Below are 23246 nucleotides of genomic sequence, written 5' to 3' on the forward strand. Positions count from 1 at the left end.
CAGCAAAGCACATAAAAGACATTCAACAGCTTAGCCACTGGTAAAATGCAAATTAAAGCGATAGTATAATGCCACTAGGATGGCTAAAGTCAAAGATTCCAAGTCATTTCAGAGGGTTTGGAGCAGATGAAACCCTCAGAAACTGCTGTTAAGGCCAGAAAATAGTATGACAACTTTGGAAAACATGGAGCTCAGGCATTTATGTTGTGATGTTTTCTGCCTAATAAGTAGTACAAATAGTAAACAGCAAAACATCCAAAAGGTGAACTGATAAACAGATTGTGATCTATCTATGCACTGGCCTTCCAGTCAGCCAACTATGGATGGAAATAAGCCTTCCCTTCTTCAACTTTTGGGTGTCAGATATTTAGTCTCAGTGATGAGGAAAGTAAACTAGATAGCAGGGATTTGCAAAGACAGTTAAAAGGAGTGGATCATTGATACACACAGCAGCATAAGTATATTATGGGTGAAGAAGTACATAGGGTACGGTTCTACTCACATGAATTCTAGAAAATGCAAATTAATCTATAGTGATAAAAAGCACATCAGCGGTTTCCTGGAAGTGGGGAATGAATAGACAGAAGGGGAGGAAGCACCATGGAAGGATGAGAGGAATTTTTGAGAGTAATGAATATATTCATTTTTAATGTAATAATGATTATAAGGATGTAAACATATGTCAAAAGTTATCAAATTGTGCACTTTAAAATATATGTACTTTATTGTATATCAATTATACTTCAATTACATTATTTTTAGAAAAGAAAAACTAGAGTATTTTTACTGTTGTGTAATCTATCTGAAAAAAGTGTCCACTGTTGAACTGTGATTTATGATTCATATAATATTCTATAGCTAGTGTTGTGGCTTTTACCTAGATGTCCCCTCAAAGCCTCATGCAGTCATCGGTGAGGCTTCCTGAGCTGGATGGATCCAGAGCATACGACACTAGGATTAAGATCATGTGATGCTAAATTAGTCCACTGAATGAAATTATCATAGTTCTGGGTGTGGATCATGGAAGCCCTGCCCTGGGTGTGGGAGGCACCAATCAACAGGTTTATAACTTGGATGGAATATAAGGGGGCAGGGAGAAGGCAGGCAGCTGCTGCTGTTGCTTACTGTCTCGCTGTTTCCTGCCCACCACACCATGGATGGCTTCTCCTCTGTGATCCCCTTCTGTTATACTACCCTGCCTTGGAGCCAGCCAACTATGAACTGAAATCTCTACAGACAGTGAGCTGAATAAACCTCTCATTTAACTTGCAAGTTTTGAGTATTTTCTTGAAAAAAGTAACTAGGACGGCAGAGATTTGTATGTTAATAATTTATTTGGCTTTAATTATTATGTTCATATATAGCAAATAATGTATCTAGTCAATAAAATAATTTTATGTGAAAATACTATGTTTTGGCTTATATTTTGAATTTCTAGAATACTACTGGAATCTATTTACATTAATCCATATATTCATTCAAAAATTGTAAACAAGGGGCTGGGGAGATAGCTCAGTAGAATAAGTGCTTGCCTGGCAAGCGCAAGGCCCTGAGTTCAACCCCCAGTTCCGGGGGAAAAAAAAATTGTAAACAGCCTTTTATTTACCAGACAGTTGCAATGCCCTGAGAATAGAAAAGTGAGTGAGTCTAATCATGATGTAAGGGGGTTATTGCTAGCATTCTTTTGTTTTTGTTTTGTTTATGTATTTTCAGTACAGAGTCTACAGGTTCTTACTACACAGCTTGGACTCAAAGTGATCCTTCTATTTTCAGCCTCCCAAGTGCTGGTATTACAAGTGCGCATCACCACGCCAGTCTCAGTCCCAGTCTCAGCGCACCCCAGGGATGGAGCCAGCACTGCCGGCAGGGATGGAACCCGACTTGCTGCATCTGCCTAAGCAGGTGCTTTAGTCCGCTGAGCTATCTGGCCAGACTTTGTCAGCATTCTTTTGAATGAACATCAGTAACCTGGGTCTTTTCTTAACAAGATGACACCGCTATGTTATTTTATCTTTATACTCTTTCTTAGTGTACAGGCACGCATATGAGGGGAAGAAGGTATCAGAATCTCCTTGTGGACAAGGGACAATATTCAGGGGAGAACTGGAAATCTTCACCTAGACCAGAGAATGCTTCTGGGCTCCAAGATTCATAGTGGTCTTGGAGCTGACACTGGGTCCCACACTGATAAGGGCCAGAGCCAGCCTCCCTGAGTGGTCAGAGAACAGTGGTGGCCCCACCCAGGTGGTGGAATGGAGGATTTTTTTTAAAGCCAAGGGCACAGGGTGACTCAGAACATGGAAAGATGAGGGAACTTTACATTCAAAATCATGGACTTCTGCAGGCAAAAAAGGAGCGGCCCCTGAATCCATGCAAGAGCTCCCTGTCGCATGGGTCCCACCCATGGCAAAAGCAGCACTGCTTCTGCAGTCTGCCAACTTCTTTTTGCGAAACTGGGGATTGAACATGGGCGCTTGCGCTTGCCAGGGAAGCACTTATTCTACTGATCCATCTCCCTAGCCCCTAACCCCCCCCCAACTTCTTTTAACAACTTGCCATCATCATTGTGGTTGTTGATACATTGTGTCAACTTGAGATGTCGGAAGTTTGGCAGGATGGCTTGTTGATTCCAGGCCCTGAGGTGTGGGGCACCCCGGCCGGAGAGCAGGGAGGACCTGCACCAGAGTGACTCAGCACAAAAAGGGTACCTAAAGGAGTTGAGGAAGGCTTCTGCGTGCCACTTCCCGGGTGGTGTTCGGATCTTCTGCCAAGCCACTTCGCAGTCGTGCCGTTTCGGAGGAGACTGATCCCTGGAGCCGCACGTGCAGCTGCCGCTCCTCTTCTGCTCTTCGCCGTTTTCTGCCACCATGAACTGCTGCTGTTTGCCCTGGAGCCAGCAGAGTACTGACTAAATCCTCCACTAACTGTGAGCTAAATAGACCTTTCCTTCCTTCATTTTGGGTGTTGGTATTTTGTCCCAGCAATGAGTAAAAAGTAACCAAGGCAATGATCAAATAATTTTCTTTTAAAATTTAAAGAATTAACCAATTTAATTACAACTTAAAAACTTTTCTGACACATTGAATGCTATATTTATTATACCAATCATTCAAAAAGAGTTAGGAGAAATTAATGAAAAAAATCACAACAGATGAAATATGACCTAAATTTGCTAGCACATATAAAGCTGTTACATCTTATTTGTTTCTTTTCTATAAGTACACTTTGCAGTACATAATGTTCACATTCCTTGTTTGGAGATGATACATGTATATAACACATCTTAATTTCTTTCATTAGTTATTTTTCTCTTTCTTTCTTTTTTCTTTCTTTCTTTCTTTCTTTCTTTCTTTCTTTCTTTCTTTCTTTCTTTCTTCTGTGTCCGGAATCAAACTCAGGACTTTGCGCTTGCCAGGCAAGAGCTTATTTTACTGAGCTATTTCCTCAGCCTCCCTTAATTACTTTCTTCGTCTCTGTACCTCCCTTTCCTCCATATTTTGATCCCCTTCCCCTTTGAGAAAGATCTGTCTCCAGGCTGCCTATTGCTTACCTCATATTTTGCTCTTTCTCATCATTTGGATTTCTCATATAAGAAAAATTGTGCAATATTTAAGCTTTTGTGCTGGTTTATTTCACCTACCATTGTGGTATCAAGGTGCATCCACTTTCCTACAGATGACGCAAGTTTATCTTTCTTTATGGGTGAGTACATCTTATTCTTGATTATGAAATGACATCAACATACCTATGAGCCACAAATTCTAAAATTGCCTGTTAAATAAATGTTTCAATGGGGCAAGATTTAAAAACCCTAATCCAAGAATACGATATAGAAACAAGAAAAGAGGCCTTATCCTAAGCAATTTCTTCAGTCTGTATAAATATTTTAAAAACTCAGTCTTTGCTCCCCCCTCCCCAGCCAGCTGGCTTTAGCTGTGTCTAGTCTCCGAGTGTGGGGCATGATATCCAGAATTACCGCACAGCGTACCTGCTGTCAAGAGCAGAAGCGGTGGAATGAGGAGAGGCTGCAGGGGATGACAAGGAGAGGGAATCAGGAAGAAGACAAGGAGGGAAAGAAAGGGAAGAAATGAAACAGTTGGAAAAAAGGAGACTTGTGGGAGTTGGAAAACCAAGATAGGAAAAAAAGTGGAAACCAACCACTCATGCATATAGGGTGTTTATAGGTGATCTCTTCTGTCTTCAGACCGGGGCATGGAACTCATGGATTTTTCAGTTTTGCTTTCATTATTTTAATTTAAAAAAACTAGAAATGCTTTATTTTTTTTGTAGCTCTGAGAATCCAAGCCCCCAGGCCCACACTCATCCTAGCCCAAAGCTCTACAGTGAGCTACAGCCCCAGAAATTCCTGTAAGGGTTTCTCTTTCTCCCACTAATTTCTCATGCACCAGTGACATACACCTAGAATTGGAAAGCACAGAGATATGTACCTAGACAGTAATGGCTCATAAGTTATGGAGAACACTCACATAATGGAAACCCTCTGGGGACAGAGGAAATGGAGACCATGTCAGCTTCAAAGGCGTGTGACAGATGGACACAGACTCCTGCCCTCTGCTCTGTTCCCCAGGGACCTTCTTTTCAGGGAGGTCATAACCTATCTACTTTCAGCAAGGGTAGGTTGTCCTTTGGAGAGTCAGAGCTCTTGCCAAGTCATCTTTCAGCCAAAAATCATTTTCCTGTAATTTACAGGAAAAAAAGGAAGACAAAATCCCACCCATCCTTTCCTGAGCTGATTATTTTCCATGTGAGATTAACGGGCTTCCCACGGTGGGGCCAAGCTGTTTGTTCAGATGATGGAATCCAACTTTTGCTTCATGAGCGGCTGTTCAAACTAATGTGAATTTCAGCCATTTCGGGACAATGTCCTTAATATGACCTTAAGAAGATTGCTACTGTTTTGCTGAGATAAACTCAAATTTCTCTCCAAATAGACCCACCTATCCCTGACAGAGGAAATTACAGTGAAACTTATAATATTCACTTAGGGTGTTTCAAATAACAATCTGTATTTCAGGTGTCTTCAGGGGTTTACCCTGAAGAATATTCACTCAACATCAGGGAAAACAGCGGAGACTGGATAATGTGTCTGTCACCTTCCTGTATTACACAGGATGTGCCTCACAGGAACAGCCATGCTGATCTGTGATATTATTGTCAAGGAGCACAAGCTGAGTGGAGGCTCAGGCCATATGGGCCTATGCATGTGGCAAGCATTACGCAGCTTACAAGGAGTAACTGACAAGGAAAAAAAATGTGTACAGTGAGAGACTGTGTCTAAATTCCTGTCTAGGCCTCCCACTACCTAATCATCCTTAAAGTCAAAAGAATCAAGAAGCAGAAAGTAGTCATTAATTATGATGGGTCAGCCTACATGAAGATTAGGAAAAGCTCAATTCTGGATGATTGGTGTGCAGGCCAGCAAACTGAAGAAAACCCACTCCAGCCAGGCGAGGTGGCAACTAGCAGGCCTGCAGTCAAGACGGACTGAAAAGGGAAAGAAGGAAGTGGGCCCTTTTTTAAGACCTCCAGTCTTCCTGAGTGGGGGTGTCCTTTGCTGCCGTCACTTTGGATATCAGTCCCTGGGTCTCCTGTCTTAAGCTGCCCAGCATGTGCTTGTGAGCATCTAGGCCTGAGACCTTGGGCTGGTGCTGCCCCCTTAACCCATCTTGTTCTGTGGCCTCCGACATGCAGGATTCTGTTATGGATTCTCCGGCCTCTGATCCTGTAACCTGCCAATTAGGTCCCCTTGCATAATTGTACTGTAACAGAAAATGCCGCCACCCCTTGCTGGTATGCTTCAGATTCTTAGGTGCCCAGGTCCTGCTGCATGCAGTTCCAGTTGCTTCTGTCTCCTAGAAGTGGCTGGTCATGGTGATGTGTAGCTGGTTACTACCATTATAATGTAAGAACTCGTCAAAGACAGCCAAGAAAAACAAACAAACAAACAAACAAAGACAGCCAGGTATTCTGCCTCTGTATTTCCTCTTTACAATCCCATAAAATCCTCCCTCCCTGAGCCTTCAGGGCCTGACATTTTGGGAATGATCCCAGTCAGTGCCCATCGATGGAGAATCAATCGGCCTCCAAGTCCTAGCTGTCCTTTTAATGCTTCTATTTGCCTCTGAAGTACATAAACATTTCATTGATTCTGTACTTCTCGAGAACACTCACTGGTACAAAGAACAAGAAGTCATTTCTGGGAATTTTCATTTAGAAGTATCTGAAAAACAGATTGTTGATTTACTCAGGCACACACTTAATGAAAGAACTAAACACAACAAGAATGACTTTGGCATCTTCAGAGAGGGGTGAAGGGAAGCTTCTGTTTTGTGCCTCACTGAAAAAACACAGACCTGGGCAGAAAGGTAAGATGAAGGGTATGGTAAGTTAAGGGCAGAAGGGTATGGTAGCAGAGAGCTCATAGAGATGAAAACACAACCATCAGAGGAAAACTCCTTGAGGAGTGCAGGACCAGGGACCAAGCATATTGGCTTTCTGTCACTATAACCAAATTGCTGAGAATATCAGTTTATAAAGACAAAAGGTTTATTTCAGCTTCTTCTTCTGAAGTTTTAGCCCATGACCAGGTGGTAAAGAATCACCTCTCAGCAAGGTGTTTGGTAGGGAAAATATCACCAACCTGATGATCGGGAAGTTTAAAAAGGCTGAGGAGGGGGCTAGGATCTCATAGTTCCCTGTGAGATGACACCCAACGACTTCATGTCCTCCCAGAAGACCCGCCTCTTAAAGGTCACTCCACCTCTCAATAGCACCATCTTGGGAACCCAGCCCTTAACACCTGGATCTCTGGAGGTCATTCAAGATCGAATCTATGGCAACAAGTTTACGTTCTGGTGAAGTTGTGGACTTACAGGTGATGGGCAGCACTTTAGGGAGTAGATAGTCTGCACTGGTTTTTAGCAGACTACATATGTCATGCTCTGGCCACAGCCTAGGAGATGGCAACCCTGGTATGAAAGGGACCAGACAAATCCAAAGCAATACACAAGAAACTTTCTCCTTCACCTCTGTCAGAGTCAGAGAGTAAACACACACACACATGCACACCTCACCCAAGCATCCTGCTGTTCTTTGGTGACTGATGCCCTTTCCATTGCAGGTAATCTGTTTTTTCTCTCTAACAGCTTTTAATATTCTATTCTTTTGCTGAATTTCTGAGGTCTTGATCATTATGTGTGTAAGTGTAGATTTACTTTGATTATGGCTATTTGGAGTTCTATATGCTTCACTTACTGTATGTCAGATTTTTCTGTTTGGAAAATTTTCTGTTTTATGTCATTTGTGCTGTTTCCTGTTGTTTGATTGACACATATTATTCTCATATTACTTTTCTTCTGTCATCTTGTAGCTGTTGAATTATTTCCTTCTTCCTTGTTAGTTTTAAGAGATCTTTCCTTTCATATTCATTAGCTACAACACACTCTTCAAGGTCTGAAAGTCTTCAGTTTTGTATAAGTGGTTTTGCCAACTTTCAATTAAATTCTTAATTTTCCAGATATCTGCTTGAATCTTTTTTATACATCCTAATTCTTTCCTGTATTGTTCATTCAGTTTTTCCATCATTTTTCTATTCTCCTCTATTTTTTATCTATGTCTACATTAGCTGTGCTGAACAATTCTTTCATGATTGCTGTCATTTCTTTTTTGACCTGAGAAATTATTTCTGATCTTATTTCTTCTATAGGGTGATGGACTTGTTTCTTTACTTTGGTTGTGATCATTCAGAAATTTCAGGTATGTCTTGGATCTCCTTGTCTCCTGAATTTGTGCTGGGTGGGCTGGAGGATTGAGGTTGCCTTTTGCTATTGCATTTTGGCATTTATGAAGCTCCCAGTAATCACCCAGACTTAATAGTGGTGGGAAAGTGGAAGCGCCATACATTCTGGTCCAGGTGACCAAAGATCTGGCTCGGAGAAAGCCACGTCTCAAGAACAGTCAGCAACAGAGCTACCATGCTGTGTTCCTGCTAGAAAACATTTGTCCTTGACTGTTAAATGTGGAGGGTGTGGAGACAGTCTGAATTAAGCTTGTTAAAAGAATTCTGCAATAACTCTTCTGGGCATTTTAAGCCATTGGGTGGGGAATAGGTAAGGAGGGGTCCTTATTGTTCAACAGGTCCTGGCATGTTTGTATATTCTTTTTTACCATAACATCTTTATTTTTCAAGTTTGGGGATCATAGATTACCATTGTTGGCCTTCTTTAATGGGACCATATGACCCAGTCCTTTAAGACTAACATAGTTTTGAACTGCATTTCAAACTTTGAAAGGACAAGAATTTGCACTCCAAGTCAAAGCCTCTGTCTTGATTTTATTTTAAAAGTGTAAAATATTTAAAAAGATACGAAAATTCTTTTTTTTATGTATTTAGTACAGGGTCTATAGGATCTCACTCACTACACAGATCAGACTCATAGTGATTCTCCTGTTTTCAGCCGCTCAAGCGCTGGGATTACAGGCATGCACCATCATGCCCAGTCTTAGTCGCTGTCATAGTATGCCCTGGGGGCAGGACCAGCACAGCACACCAGGGATCCAACCCCAGTCACTGTGCCTGCCTAAGCAGTAGTCTACTGAGCTATCTGGCCAACCCAAGATATGAAAATTCTAAATAACCTGTCAGCAGCCAATTGAATTGAAAAAGTAATTTAAAATTTACCAACAAAGAAAAGCCCAGACCCCTCATAAATTCACGGTTGAATTTAACACAAAATTTTCAAAAGAACCAATGCCACTATTGCTGAAATTCCTTAAAGAAATTGAAAGGAAAGCAGTATTTCCAAAGTCATTCCTGGAAACAAGAATTACCCTGATTTAAAAAAAAATCAAGAAAGAAATCTACAGGTCAATCTCCTTAATAAACATAGTATTCATAAAATACTTGCCAACAGAAGCAAGATTATATGTCTTCCTTCATTAGGAAGATTATACATCATGACCAAGTAGGATTCATCTAAGAGATACAAGAATGGTTCAAAATAGCAAAATAAAATACAATACACCATATCCACAGAGCCAAGCACAAAAACTATATGAATATCTCAATAGATGCAACAAAAACACCTTTTGACCAAATCCAACACTCATTCATGAAAACAAAACCTTACAGAAAATTAAAATAGATGATCTTTATCTCAATCTGATAAAAGCTATCTATGACAAACCAACAAGGGCCAGCCAAATAGCTCAGTGTATTAAAGCACCTGCAAGCAGGGGCAGAGGCTGGGGGTTCAATCCCTGAGCTTGCTGTGCCAGCTCCACCCCCAGGAAACACTGAGACAGCAATTGGGACTGGGAGTGGCGGCGCACGCCTGTAATCCCAGCTCTTGGGAGGCTGTAAACAGGCGGATCACTATGAATCAGATCTAGTAGTGAGACTCTGAACACCCTATAGATCCTTCAGAAAAAAAGACAACATCATACTAAGTGATCAAAAACTGAAAGCTTTCACTCTAAAATCAGGAAGAAAGAAAGGATGTCCATTATCACCACTCTTATTCAATATAGTTCTGAGTACATTAGCATGAGCAATTAGACAAAAGCAAGAAATAAAAAGAATAAGGATAAAAAAAAGAATAAGGATAAGAAAGGAAGTTATATTATTATTTGCAGATGACAGGATACCTTATATAGGAGACCCCACAAAAGACTTTTAGATTTAGTATTCAAATTTAGTAATGTGGCAAGATACAAAGTTAACACTCAAAAGTCAGTAGCATTCCTGTACACAAACAACAAACAGAGAGAGAAATTAGGGAAAGCATTCCCTTCACAGTAGCATCCCTCCAAACTGAAATACTTAAAATGACTCTAACAAAGGATACAAAAGATCTGTACAGTGAAAATTACAGTACACTAAAAAGCAGATTGAAGAGGATATTAGAAAACAGAAAGATATTCTTTGCTCGTGGATAGGAAGAACCAACATAGTGAAAATGGCCATATCCCAAAACTGCTATACAGATTTAATGCAATCCCAATCAAAATATACCATTAGCGTACCTCACAGACCTAGACAAACATTCCTGCAATTCATTTGGAACCAGGAAAGACCTAGACTAGCAAGAGCAATTCTGGACAATGAAGACAAATCAGGGGACATCATAATCCTAGATCTGAAGTTACACTACAAAGCTACTGCAATAAAAATCAACATGATGTTGGGGGGAAAAAATAACAGATCTGTGAATCAGTGGAGCAGAGTGGAAGATGCATCTCCAAACACACTCAGCCTCCTTATCTTTGACAAAGGAGTCAAACATGTTCACTGGAAGAAAGACAGCCTGTTTAATAAATGGTGCTGCAAAACTGGCTTTCCACATGGCAAAAACTAAAACTAGACCCATACCTCTCACTATGTACTAAACTAAAGTCAAAATTGATAAGGGATCTAAGTATTAAAATAGAAAAACTAAATTTACCTGAGGGAAGGTAAGCACATCTCAAAGACATAAGTATAGGCAGAGATTTTACGGACAAAACACAGACTGCAAGGGAAACACTACGAAGAACCAACAAATGAGATCTCAACTTATTAAAGAGCTTTTGCACAACAGAAGAAATCACCAAAGTGAAAAGACAACCCACGGAGTGGGAAAAAATTATAGCCATTTATCCCACAGACAAAGGACTTCTATCTAGAATATATAAAGAACTGAATAAACCAGACCCCCTGCTCCCTGAATTCAAAGACCTGACCCAAAAATGAACATTTGAGATGAATATACACTTCTCAGGTGGAGTAATACAATTGGCAAATAAATACATGAAAAAGTAATGTTCAACATCATTGGTCATTCGAGAGATGCAAATTAAACAACACCGAGATTCCATCTCACCCCACAAAGAATGGATATCATCAAAAAAAAAAAAAAAAAAAAAAAAAAAAAAAGTCAACCAATAACAAATGCTGAAGGGGCTATGGAAAGAAAGAACCCTTCTGCACTGTTGGTGGGAGTGCAGACTGGTACAACCACTGCGGAATTCAGTGTAAAGATTCCTTAAAAACTGGGATTGGAGATCCCACTTGAACCAGTTATTTCGCTTCGGGGTATCTTTCCAGAAGAATTAAAAACATCATACTACAGAGATATATGTGTACCCATGTTTATAGCTGTACAGTTCCTAATAGCTAAATCTTGGAAACAACAATAGAATGGACAAAAAGGTATCTTTTTCTATAATGGAGTACTGGTCAGCCATTAATAAGGATAAAATGGAGATTTTTTTTTTTTTTTTTTTTGCAGAACTGGGGATTGAACTCAGGCCCTTGAGCTTCCAGGTAAGTGCTTATTCTACTGAGCCATCTCCCTGGCCCCTAAAATGGAGACTTTTAGAGATAAATTGATGCAACTCAAGATCATACTCTTAAGTAAAATAAATTAAACCCATATTTGTAAACATCATATTATCTCACTAATGTGAGAAAATTAACAAGTAAATAAGCTCTGAAATGTACAGTAGATACTGTGAAAGGGGACTGTTCAAAAGAAAAGACAAACTGTGATCAAGGAACAGGGAAAAGAAAAAAAGAAAAAATATAGTATATACAAGATGATTACGATAGTGATACAAGCTAGTTTCTCTTAGTTCATTAAAAAGAAAGTTTTGTACTAATATTGTTTAGGCAAGATATCATGTCTGCATCTTCTACTCTGAGTAACTATTAAGAAGACAACAATGCACAGTGTAACAACTGTTGTAACTGTCCTACTAACCTGTTTTGAAACTGGCTTTCATTGTTATGTTTCTCTCTGTGTCTCTCTTTTTCTCTCTCTCTCCCCACCCCCTCCATCCCTTCTTTTCTCCCTCTATAATAAAAAGAATTCAGGGCTGTTGAGATAACTCAGTGGACTAAGCACCTGCTTTGGCAAGCACAGGGACCAGGTTCTGATCCTGGGGCCTGTATGTCTTGCCGGCCCCACCCCCACGGCAAGCTGAGCTGGTGACAGAGTCTGGGAATGGTGGCACATGCCTGTAATCTCAGCACTGGGGAAGCTGAAAACAGGAGGATCACCATGAGTCTGATCTGCATAGTGAGATCTGGTACCAAACATACAAAAAGAAAAAAAAATTTTTTTTCAGAAAAATAAACTTTAAAAAATTTTGAAGCTCCTGTTACTAGAATTTCATGTTCTACTTACATCCATTTCAGGACTCAAAGCTACTCAGATGAAACTGTCATTGAATTTCCTAAGTTATTTTATTTTCATAAACACTTTGTCTGTGGAGGCTGCTACAAAATTTATGGACCAAGGGCCGGGGAGATAGCTCAGTAGCATAAGTACCTGCTTGGCAAGTGCAAGGTCCTGAGCTCAATCCTCAGGACTGCAAAAAAAAAAAATTATAGACCAGTTTCAGTCCAAGTAAATCACATTTCCATCTTTCTCAAAACCCAAAAGACAGTTTCAAATAATGCTTAAAAGATGAAATTGTGGGCCGGGGAGATGGCTCAGTGGAATAAGCGCTTCCTTGGCAAGTGCAAGGGCCTGAGTTCAATCCCCGGTTCTGAAAAAAAAAAAAAAAAAAAAAAAAAAAGATGAAATTGTATTTGCTTATTCATACATAAGCATATCATTACCATAGTATCATTTGAAATTTGTATCTAATGGGCTTAGTTGTCTAAGCATCTACCTGGCAAGTGCAAGGACCCGGATTCAATCCTTGGTGCTGCATGCCGTGCCAGCCCCAGGTGCTTAGCCAGCCACCAAAACTGGATGTGGTGGTACATTCCTGTAATCCCAGCACTGGGGAGGCTGAGACAGAAGGATCACTACAAATGTGAACTGTGTAGCAAGACCCTGTACCAAACAACTCTTTTTGCATCTGAAGCCCATGTGAATGTCTCAGATGGTACAAAACTGACAAAAGACCCAATTGTAAAAGCATAAAAAGCAAACAGTGTGCTTGCTCTTTTTTTATACTGCACTAAAAAGACTTGTTGTCTGATAATTTGTACCTATATACATGGACCAAATTTTTTTTTAATTTTATTTATTTATATTTGTGTGTGTGTGTGTGTGTGTGTGTGTGTGTGTGTGTGTATGGCCAGCTCAGCCCACCAGGGGGCGGGGCTGACTGGCATGTGGTGCTGGGGGATTGAACCGCGGTCCCTGTGCTTTGCTAAGCTTGTTCTAAGTAGGTGCTTTAGACCACTGAGCCATCTCACCAGCCCCTACATGGACCAAATTTAAGAAGAAAAAAAACCTTCTCCTCCAGATCTGCTGGTTAATTACTGATTTCACAGTGAAAACACTATTTTTCTTCCCCATATCCCAAGCTAGATTCTATATATATGAAATGGCAGGCCAGGGATATAGCCCTGCAGCATAAGTGCCTGCTGCCTACCTGGCAAGCAAGGTCCTGAGTTTGATCCCCAGTACAAAAAAAAAAAAAAAAGCAGTTCCCTTTAAGGTTTACATTGAAGTTATCCAGTAGGATCACAAAGATACATCAACTAATTCTTATTTAAATACTACCTGAAAAATACTCTTGAAATGTCAGTCTGAATTTTTTTTAACAAATGATTAGTGTCATTTTGGGAAAATAGATTTGGGAACAGAAAAATAGATTATACTTATTTCAAAATGGGAACAGCGCCATCAAGAACATTGCAGTTTTATCAAATGCCTCTTTAGCACTCAAGAATTTATTGTGTGACAACTTTGACATACTGTTATTTCCAGCTAAACTGAGAAAAAAACAAATATGTTTTCTTCACCAGTAAAATGAAAGTACCTCATGCAAAGAGAGAAAAGAAATGTTGGCAATTCTAACACCAACTTTTTGGCTAAGCCTGTAATCCCAGCACTTGGCAGGCTGAGACAGGAGGCTCACCATGAGTTCAAGGCCAGCCTGAACTACACTGTAAGACCTTGTCTAAAAAAAGAAAAACCTTTTTTTAGTAGTTTGGGAACCTAAAGAGTTAGCTGGAACAGTATAATTTCTTCCTTATCAGTATCTACCACATAAACTGATGGAATTAGACAATCAGACTGTCTTCATGAAGTTGATTAAAACTAAAACAGTCATGAGAATACTGCTTCCTGGAAGAACACGTCAGGAGTTACACTGAGTGTCCACTTGCACTAATCAAGTGTCCATGTGGCCAGTGTACATTTTATTTAGCAATATTTTCACTGGGTAGTATCTCAACTCAAACTTACAGCTTTTACTCCCTTCATCCTTATTGAGATAATTCACATGCTCACACTTTAAAAACACACTGCTGCAACCAAAAATTTTACTTCCAAGAATGTGTGCTTAGCAGCCCGCCATCAACGGGTGCTCACCGAGAAGGGACCTGGAGACTAGGCTCAAAGGCAAGGCTCGGTCTGTCCTTATTGTATCTGAAATCCTCAAGATAAATGATGGTGAACTTCATTGTAGACACAGAGACCCAAGTGACTGCTCCTGCTGGCCGCCTGCTTTCAATGCTTGTGAAATGCATACACATGGGGCACAGACTGCCCAAAAGCCCAGGACCAGAGGAGCCCAGGAGCCAAGGAGTGGCTTCACACCTGCACAGCATAGGCTGCAGACGAAAACCAGCTAGTTCCCCCACGTTGCTGCACCAAACCTTCCCCACTGTCTTCCACAGCTAGAGACCTGACACCAGTTACTTAGTACATTTAAGGAGTACACTGTCACTGGGACAAAGGCAGCCAGAGGGCACCCCCTAGTGGTGGGGTAACTAGTGCTGTGTTCTGGACATCAGGTATTGGAAAGAAACTGGTTTGTGAGGAAGGTTATTTGTCATGGTTTTGTTAATTTATTCAATAATTTTGAATTATTGGGTATGGATTCATGGATATTTATCTCATAATGTGAGTTTTAATAAAACCTGTTTTATTTTGTGCTCAACTTGCCCATTTTTAATCACTCATCACTCTTTCCCATTGGCCCTTGTGTCCTGTTGGCATGCTACTGCTACTAATTTCAGGGTTTTGCTTTTGCATTCCTATGATAAATCACTTCTGATCGTGGCATATGCTATTCTTACTACTCTTCTGCCTATGTTTTCCTGAGGATGTTTTATTAAGCACCACAGTCTTCAGCTTTCTGGTGACGTCTCTGGCTTTGCTGCTAGGATAATAACACAAGGCCAGTGGACTGAGGAAGAACTCCCTCTTCTTTTTGTTCCAGAAGTTGTGAGCATTAGTACAAATACTTCTGATACAGGGAAACTCCAGATGACCCAGGGAACAAAAGTAATCTCCCAACCTACAGTACCTGGGACAAGATCATTTTCTCTAAAACTGAAGAATGAATTTTAGTAACAAACAGAGGTTATGAGTAGAATATATTTGTTGAGGGAAAGAAAACTCCTGTCCGAGAGAGGGACAGGAGGGGGCCCCCAAGCAGGTGGTCACTAGGAAGCTATCTCTTCAGGGACTTTTATAGAGGAAAACCATGCGGTGAGGTGGGTCTAAGGTGGTGGAGAACATGGGAATTCGCTTAGGTGAGCATGAGGTGGGACAAAACTGTGGTCAACCAATGAGATTACAAGCACCATTGCTCAGGTAAATTGATTAAATCCAGTACCAAATGGGGAAGTGAGTTATGTAACCAGCAGGCATAAGGGCATAAATCCAGGACAAGGTCTCTTCCTGTTGGGGTCTGGGCTAGTGACTCATTTGGGCTCTTTTGGGGTGACTGATACCTATGTAGAATATCAATCCCAGATGCCCATCCCTAGGGAAGTATGTAGCTGTGTTTCCTCTTTTGTCTTGGTCTTGCGGTGTGGCCCATGCATGAGTGTCTGTCTCTTCCAAGTTGGAAAGACACCTTGTTTTTCATCTTGTCTCTTTGAGGGCCTGGCCCTGTCTGACTGCCTATAATATTGCTGTCTAATTCAGCTGCCTACAACACTTCTTCTATTTTTAGTATAACTCACTCTCTAGTTAATCCAGGTGTGCTTTTACTTAGTTTTGGAACATTGTCCACAGTACTGTGCTGTCTTCACTTGTCATACCGTGGCCCCTATTTATTACCACTTTTTCAGTTAGTTTTATTTGTTTGCTTTTTTAAAAATTTTATTTTTTATCATTTTTTTCCATAATTTTATTGATAAACAAATAGCAATGAGACAGTTTCAAATCAAATTGGTAGGACAGTTTCAATAATTAACACATTGCATACATTCTTCCTAGTGGTTAATTGCTGTACAAGATGCGGACATGATATCCTATTTACAAACACCATTAGAACAAATCCCTCTATTCATTAAGAGAATGTAACTATATATCTATCCTAACCACTTTGAATATTTTTTTAATCTGGAGGTTTTAATATATTTATTTGAAAACCAAGGTCTGTGAAAGAGCACACCAAATGATCATGTGTTTTCTCTTCAGTCAAAAGGAGTGATGAGAGTACATCCTGGCTTTGTTCCCAATCTTTTTTTTTTTTTTTTTTTTTTTTTTTTTTGACAGAACCAGGGATTGAACTCAGGTCCTTGTGCTTGCCAGGGAAGCGCTTACGCTACCGAGCTATCTCCCTGGCTTGTTTGCTTTTAACAGTTTGTAATTCTGTATACATTGTCTAATGTTCGTGTTCAGTAGTTCTTAGTATTTTCTCTTCCTCAATTTAAATATATTTCTCAGAGATTGTTAATAATTTCCCACTGGTATTTCTGACAATGTTGCTTAAGCCTTTTTTTTTTCCTTAATCTGCCTAGCTAAAGGGTTTTCATGTTGATACTTTCAAATTTTCAGGTTTTGCTTTTGTGTTTCTGTCTTGTTTTTTCTTATTAAATTTCATTTTCCTCTCTTTGATTCTTTTTTTTTTTTCTTTATGTATTTTTAGGGAAGGATCTACAGGATGTTCGGGGTCTCACTACTAGATCAGACTTGTAGTGATCCACCTGTTTACAGCCTCCCAAGACCTGGGATTACAGGCTTGCTACCATGTCCAGTCTCAATTGCCATCTCAGCTTGCCCCGGGGGTGGGACAACACGGCAGGCCCAGGAATCACACCCCTGGGTGATGCTCCTGCTTGCAGGGGCTTTAATCTGCTCTAGCCAGCCCTTCTTTGCTCTTTATTGAAATGGCTGTAAAACCTAAAAAGCAACTATTCACTTAGGTGCTTGGCCATGCTTTGCTTCCAAACAGCAATAATTAAAACTGGATGAATTCTTGCAAGACAAAATATTTCCAACCAGGCATAGTGGTACAGGTTTGTAATCCCAGCATTTAGGAGGCTAAAACTGGAGGATGAGGCAGGAAGATTGCTACACATTCAAGAACAGCCTGAACATAGTGCGTTCAAGGCCAGCCTGAACTAAATAGCAAGGTCCTGTCTCAAAAACAAATGAACAAACAAAACATCATTTCCTTGGTGTGGAATGGTATCCTGTTCACTGCAGGAACTTAAAGAAAATACTTTTAAATTCAGCACTGCTCCACCACAGCAGGGTAGCAGGGTGTGGCACAGGTGTAATGGTTCATACACTGTGTCAGCTTCAGAATTTCAGAGGCTTAACTAAGTAACTCTGCAGTTCTACACCCTAGAATGCAGAGGACATGCCCTAGGGGCTGTCTGCTCCAGGATGTTGTAATGGTTGATTCACTGTGTCAACTTCAGTTGAGAAATTTAACTAGGTGACTCAGTAGGGGGCAGGGTCTTCACTTTATAAACATTCCCAGTCTGTGCCAGAGGAGGGCTCTCAGATGGTTTAAGTTGTACACGTGCCCTACTGCGTACAACATAAGGGAGGAAAAGAGGCTCCCTCTCTCCCCTGTTGGCTCTGCTTGCATCTGCTGTCTTCTACCACCTTGGACCATTGCCCCTCACTGCACTGTAGGCAGCTGAATTAGATAGGCAGTCAGACAGGGCCAGGCCCTCAAGGAGACAAGATAGAAGACAAGTCTTTGCAACTTGGAAGAGACAGACCCTCATGCATGGGCCACACCTCAAGACCAAGACAAAAGAGGAAACACAGCTACATACTTCCCTAGGGATGGGAATCAGGGATTGATATTCTACATAGGTATCAGTCACCCCAAAAGAGCCCAAATGAGTCACTAGCCCAGACCCCAACAGGAAAAGACCCTGTCCCATATTCATACTTGCTTGCTACATGACTCGCTTCCCCATTTGGTACTGGATTTAATCAATTTACCTGAGCAATGGTGCTTGTAATTTCATTGGTTGACCATAGTTTTGTCCCACCTCATTTCCACCTAAGCGAATTCCCATGTTCTCCACCACCTTATACCCATCTCACCACATGGTTTTCCTCTATAAAAGTCCCTGAAAAAGACAGCTTCCCAGAGGCCAACCCACTAGGGGACCCTTCCTTTCCCTTTCTCGGACAGGAGCTTTCTTTCCCCCCAGTAAATCTATTCAACTCATAACCTCTGTTTGTTCCTAAAATTCATTCTTCAGTTTTAGAGAACAGAAACTCATCCCAGGTACTTTTTAGGTTGAGAGATCATTTCTGTTCCCTGTGTCATTTGGAGGTTTCCCTATAACAGCACCACCCTGCCTGGGTGCCAGCTGATTCTGGACTGAAACTTCCACAGGCTGTGAGCTAATAAACCTTTCCTCCCTTCACTTTGGGCATCCAGTATTTTGTCTCAGCAAAGAGAGAAAGTAAAAGACAACAGGCTTTTGAGGAGGGAATGCCTGGTCCCTGATGGTGTGAGGATAGTTTGTGGTTTCTATGGGTTTATCAGCTTTTTTGACATTTGAAACAGGAAACATAGAATTAAGAATTGTGGGACTTATACCAATTACTTGACTTAGTAGTACTTATGAACCCTAAATATACTACTAAACTTTCATATGATATTATCAAATAAATATTTTTTTAAAACATCAGACTCAGAGGACACTACCAACAGAGGCCAGCTTCAGTAGACACATAATTATTCGCTTAAGTTACTGAAATACCCAAGACACTACTCTATGATAATAATGAACTCTTGAATATAGCAGAAAAAAAAAGAAAGTAAGATTTATGAAGGAACAAATTAGAAATCAAGACACAATTTAGATAAGCAAATACTGCCAAATGGGCTTCTTTCAAAACAAAAACTCTCCAATGTATACAGAATTACAAACAGAATAACCCCTGAGAATTTAGTCAAGCTCAACACAGATGAAAGAAGATAGTCAGAAAAATCATGGACTAGGTTAAACAGGTATTTTCATTTCAATCAGTACTTTAACTCCACATGTAATTTTCCAAAAATTAACAGCAAAAGAGACTAAATGGGAATAAACCAGAGAGGAATGTGTTTGTCTGGTGTGGGTCCCATTAAGTCCCCCCATGAATGTTCCAACACCAAACAACAACTCTGCTTCCTGCAGCTTGAACTCCTACCCTCCACTTCCCCCACCTCTCATCCACCACTTCCCTAACAGGACACCACCACCCCCCTCCACCGCCATTGCCCACCTCCACCGCCATTATCCACCTCCACCACAGCCCTTCCTGTCTACAGCTCCTTCTGTCCCTCCTCCCTGCCTCCCCTCTGCTCCTGGCTCTTGCAGAACTCAGCTCCATTCTGAACCAACTTCCCCACCCACTAATGGCTTTTTGATTTGTTATTTACCTTTAGAATTACTGTGTTCATAACCATGAGCAAAGCAGACCAAAGTCCTTATTCTCTGATAACTTAGATTTGGGGTGATGGAAGGACAATTTTTGTAATATAAAAATATGCCAAGATTATGGAATCAGTGGGTAATGTGTGTAATGTATAAGCACACATACATAATTAGGTGGTGATAAGATGAACAAAGAAAACTAAGGGCAGTCCCAAGTCTCCCTGTTACTATCTGACTGCCTGAATTATGACTCACAGTTCATAGATTTCCTGCTGTGTCCCATCACTGGGTTCCCCCAAGATTATATTTCATGTTTGATCTAATTACATAAAAAAGATGGCTAAACATAAAGACATAGTAATCTCATAACGAACCAACAAAGGTTAGATATTATTAATGTCATTTTCAAATTTTTTTACTGATGAGAAATTGAGATACAGGCTGATTTGTGAAATTTCTCAGGGACTCAACTAGGAAGTGGTGGACCTGGGATTTGATCCCAGAGCATCTGTCTTCAGAATTTTATCTCCATGCTAACAAGCCTTAAGGGAGTTCACATCCATGCCCAAGGTCAGTGTACATGAAATCCTTCAACTACACTCCTCTCCACTTTGAGATTTCTATGTATGTTCAATGTTCTCTGTATTTGTTGAAAAACTGTCACTGCTGCTTTTCAAGTCTCCCCTGTACCTGTGCTCTACTCTTAAACCTTCATGGGTCCTTTTACACCTCCAATTATATATCCTTCAGCTTCCTTTTAAAACTAGGGGACAGAAGCACATGCTAAAGGTGTAGCTTAGTGTTAGCATCCATCCAGCACACGCAAGACTCCGGATTTCATACCCAAAACTGCCAAAAATAAACAGAACAATATTGTGAAAATTAATATCCTTTTCCTTTGTCCTGTGTAGTCCACATGGGCCTGTGCCCTAGCTGTCTTGAGGATATCTTTAAATTTAGAAGGTTAATCTCCTCCTGGATTGCTACCAAAGGAATGGCAGCAATCACTGAAGGAGAGTCATGGTCATCCTCTGACACATAGACAGGATTATGTAGTCAGCACTTAGCCTTTAGTTCAGTTGCTGCACTTACCCAAGAAGGCTCTAAGGGACTAGCTGACCAAGTTCTCCTGTTGAGGCTTAGCAGACCTCCAGGGGACAGAGGCAGGGGAAGTGGAATGGGTCAGAGGTGACTAGGAGAGGGGGACAGAGAGAAGATGCAGCGCTGGGCAGATCTATGTCCTGAGACTGCCTTTACAAGTCTGTACTGGAAGAAAGCAAGAGAGTTAGAGAAGGGCTCCTGCCAACTACCCTTCTAGGACTCTGGTAGGTCTTCTCCCTCAGAACTTCCTTAAGGCTTGTTAGCATGGAGATAAAATTCTGTGGAGTCAGCCACATGAGACTTTTGGCTTCCAAGATCAAATTTCCTCTTATACTCCCTTTGTTCTCCTGTCTTTATTTCTTCTTCTTCTGGATTTTTACCTTTTCTTTTACCTTTCCTAGATCCACTTCATTTTTTTATTCTTTAAATGTAGATGTCTACAGGGGCTGGGGGTTCGATCCCCGGGCCTGCTATGCCAGCCCTGCCCCCAGGGCCCACTGGGGCTGCGGTTGAGAGTGGGCATGGTGGTACACGCCTGTAATCCCAGTGCTTGGGAGGCTGAAAACAGGAGGATCGCTACAAGTCTGATCCACTAGTGAGACCCTATAGACCCTGTACTAAATACATTTTTTAAAATAAATAAATAAATAATGTAGACATTTTCCAATGTGATCTCATTTACATATTTCTTTCCATTGGTGATCTCATTTACATATTAACTGTCACTATAAGCAGATGTTCCCTAAGTCCATATATCTACCTATAGATTCTCTTCTGAACCTCTGTACTGATTCTCCAGGCCCACATAGCTATTTTCACCTGCGCATTTTGCCCATCCTCTCAGCTGGACACACACCAATGCATTTTCCTTGCCATCTCCCAACCATTCCTCCTCTTTTTGCATAAGTGATGATGTCACTACTTTTTGTGAATTTACCCACTTTCTATTTTGAGTGAAAATCTTCAGAATGTCTCACACATAATAAGTTATTATGATTTTAGTAGCTTAATAAAATGTCTCTGACATACAATTTCTGAATGTCAGACACTAAAGGCGCTTCCTTTGTTAACTCATTTGATCCCTACAACAACTTGACAAGATTGTCACTATCATTCTTACCACTTTCTAGCTAAGGAATCTGGGGGGACAGAAAGCACATCACCCAGACAGTTCATGGAAAATGTTAAGATTTGAGCTCAGGCAAGCTGTCACAGTGCACAGACTCTTGCTACATGACATGATCATCTTAAATTAAAAATTATAAAATTATATATATAACAAATCACATTTCAAACAATGTAAATATCTAGGCACAGTAAAAAGATTAGAAGGAAATATACCAAAATATTAATGATTATCAAGTACAGGAAGAACTGAAAGCAATTCTATTTTCTTTCCAATTTTTTACGTTAACTTTCCTATAACAGCTATACTAATGATAATTTTAAAAAATAAACTAGTTCATTTGGCACTTCACTTTTTTTTATGTATTTAGTACAAGGTCTACAGTCTCACTACACAGATCAAACTCCTAGTGATCCTCCTGTTTGCAGCTTCCCAAGCACTGAGATTACAGGCACGCACCACCATGCCCAGTCTCAGTCAGGTGTCAGTGTGCCCCGGGAACCCCTGGTCCCTGTGTCTGCCTAAGCAGGCACTTTAATCAGCTGAGCTATCTGACTAGCCCTTTATACTTTATATTTATTTACTTATTTATTTTGGTATTTTAGTACAAGGTCCACAGGGTCTCACTTCTTAGATTGGACTCATACTGATCCACTTATATTCAGACTCCCAAAGAGCTAGGATGAGCCCAGGCCCAGTGAGTATGTAGCCCAAGCCCGGTGAGTGTGTGGGAGAGCTTCAGGCTATCCTGCACTGATGGGAACTACTGGTCCCAGCCCAGGCGCAGCGTGGGTGAGACCCTCTTCCACCCCCTTGGGATGCCCCCCACCACTCCCCAGCACCTCCTCTACCCTGACTGCACAGTAGGAATTTCTGCCATGTTCTGGGAACCCCCAGATCCAGTCTTAGCCCAAGCCCAGTGAATGTGTGGCAGAGCTTCTGGCTACCCTGTGCTAATGTAATCTACTGGTCCCAGCCCAGGGGCAGCATGGGTGACACCCTCTTTCATGCTCTTGGTACGCCCTCCATCATTCCATAGTACACCCCCCACACCCCACCCACAGAGTAGGAATTTCTGCCCCATTCCAGGAAACCCCAGATAGAGTCCTAGTCCAGGCCCGGTTACTGTGTTGGAGACCTGCCTCTCCCCCCTACTCCACGTTGTCCCCTCCAGACTCAGCTCAGACCTGAAATACAGGCCTGGAGTGAAGCCCTGCAGCTGCAATCCCTACAGAGAGTGTAGGGGACAGAACCACTCAGCTAGTCCAGGATCAGAACATCTTGCCAGAGGGGCACAACAGGTTCACCCCCAAGGGCAGCAACAGGAAGGAGCTGAGCACAGCAGCCAGACCCAAGCCAGGCACAGCTGGATAAATCCAAACTTTGTAGATCTGCACCTGAACTTCAGTAGGTGCTAAGCTT

General features: G+C 41.1%; 1 pseudogene; it reads left to right on the plus strand.

Moving 5' to 3' along the window:
- Nucleotides 1-6723: 6723 nt before the first annotated feature.
- LOC101590787 overlaps nucleotides 6724-23246 on the plus strand; it is a 27810-nt pseudogene continuing 11287 nt past the window's right edge.

Source organism: Octodon degus, unplaced genomic scaffold, assembly GCF_000260255.1.
Source record: "Octodon degus isolate 3935 unplaced genomic scaffold, OctDeg1.0 scaffold00144, whole genome shotgun sequence".
Taxonomy (NCBI): Eukaryota; Metazoa; Chordata; class Mammalia; order Rodentia; family Octodontidae; genus Octodon; species Octodon degus.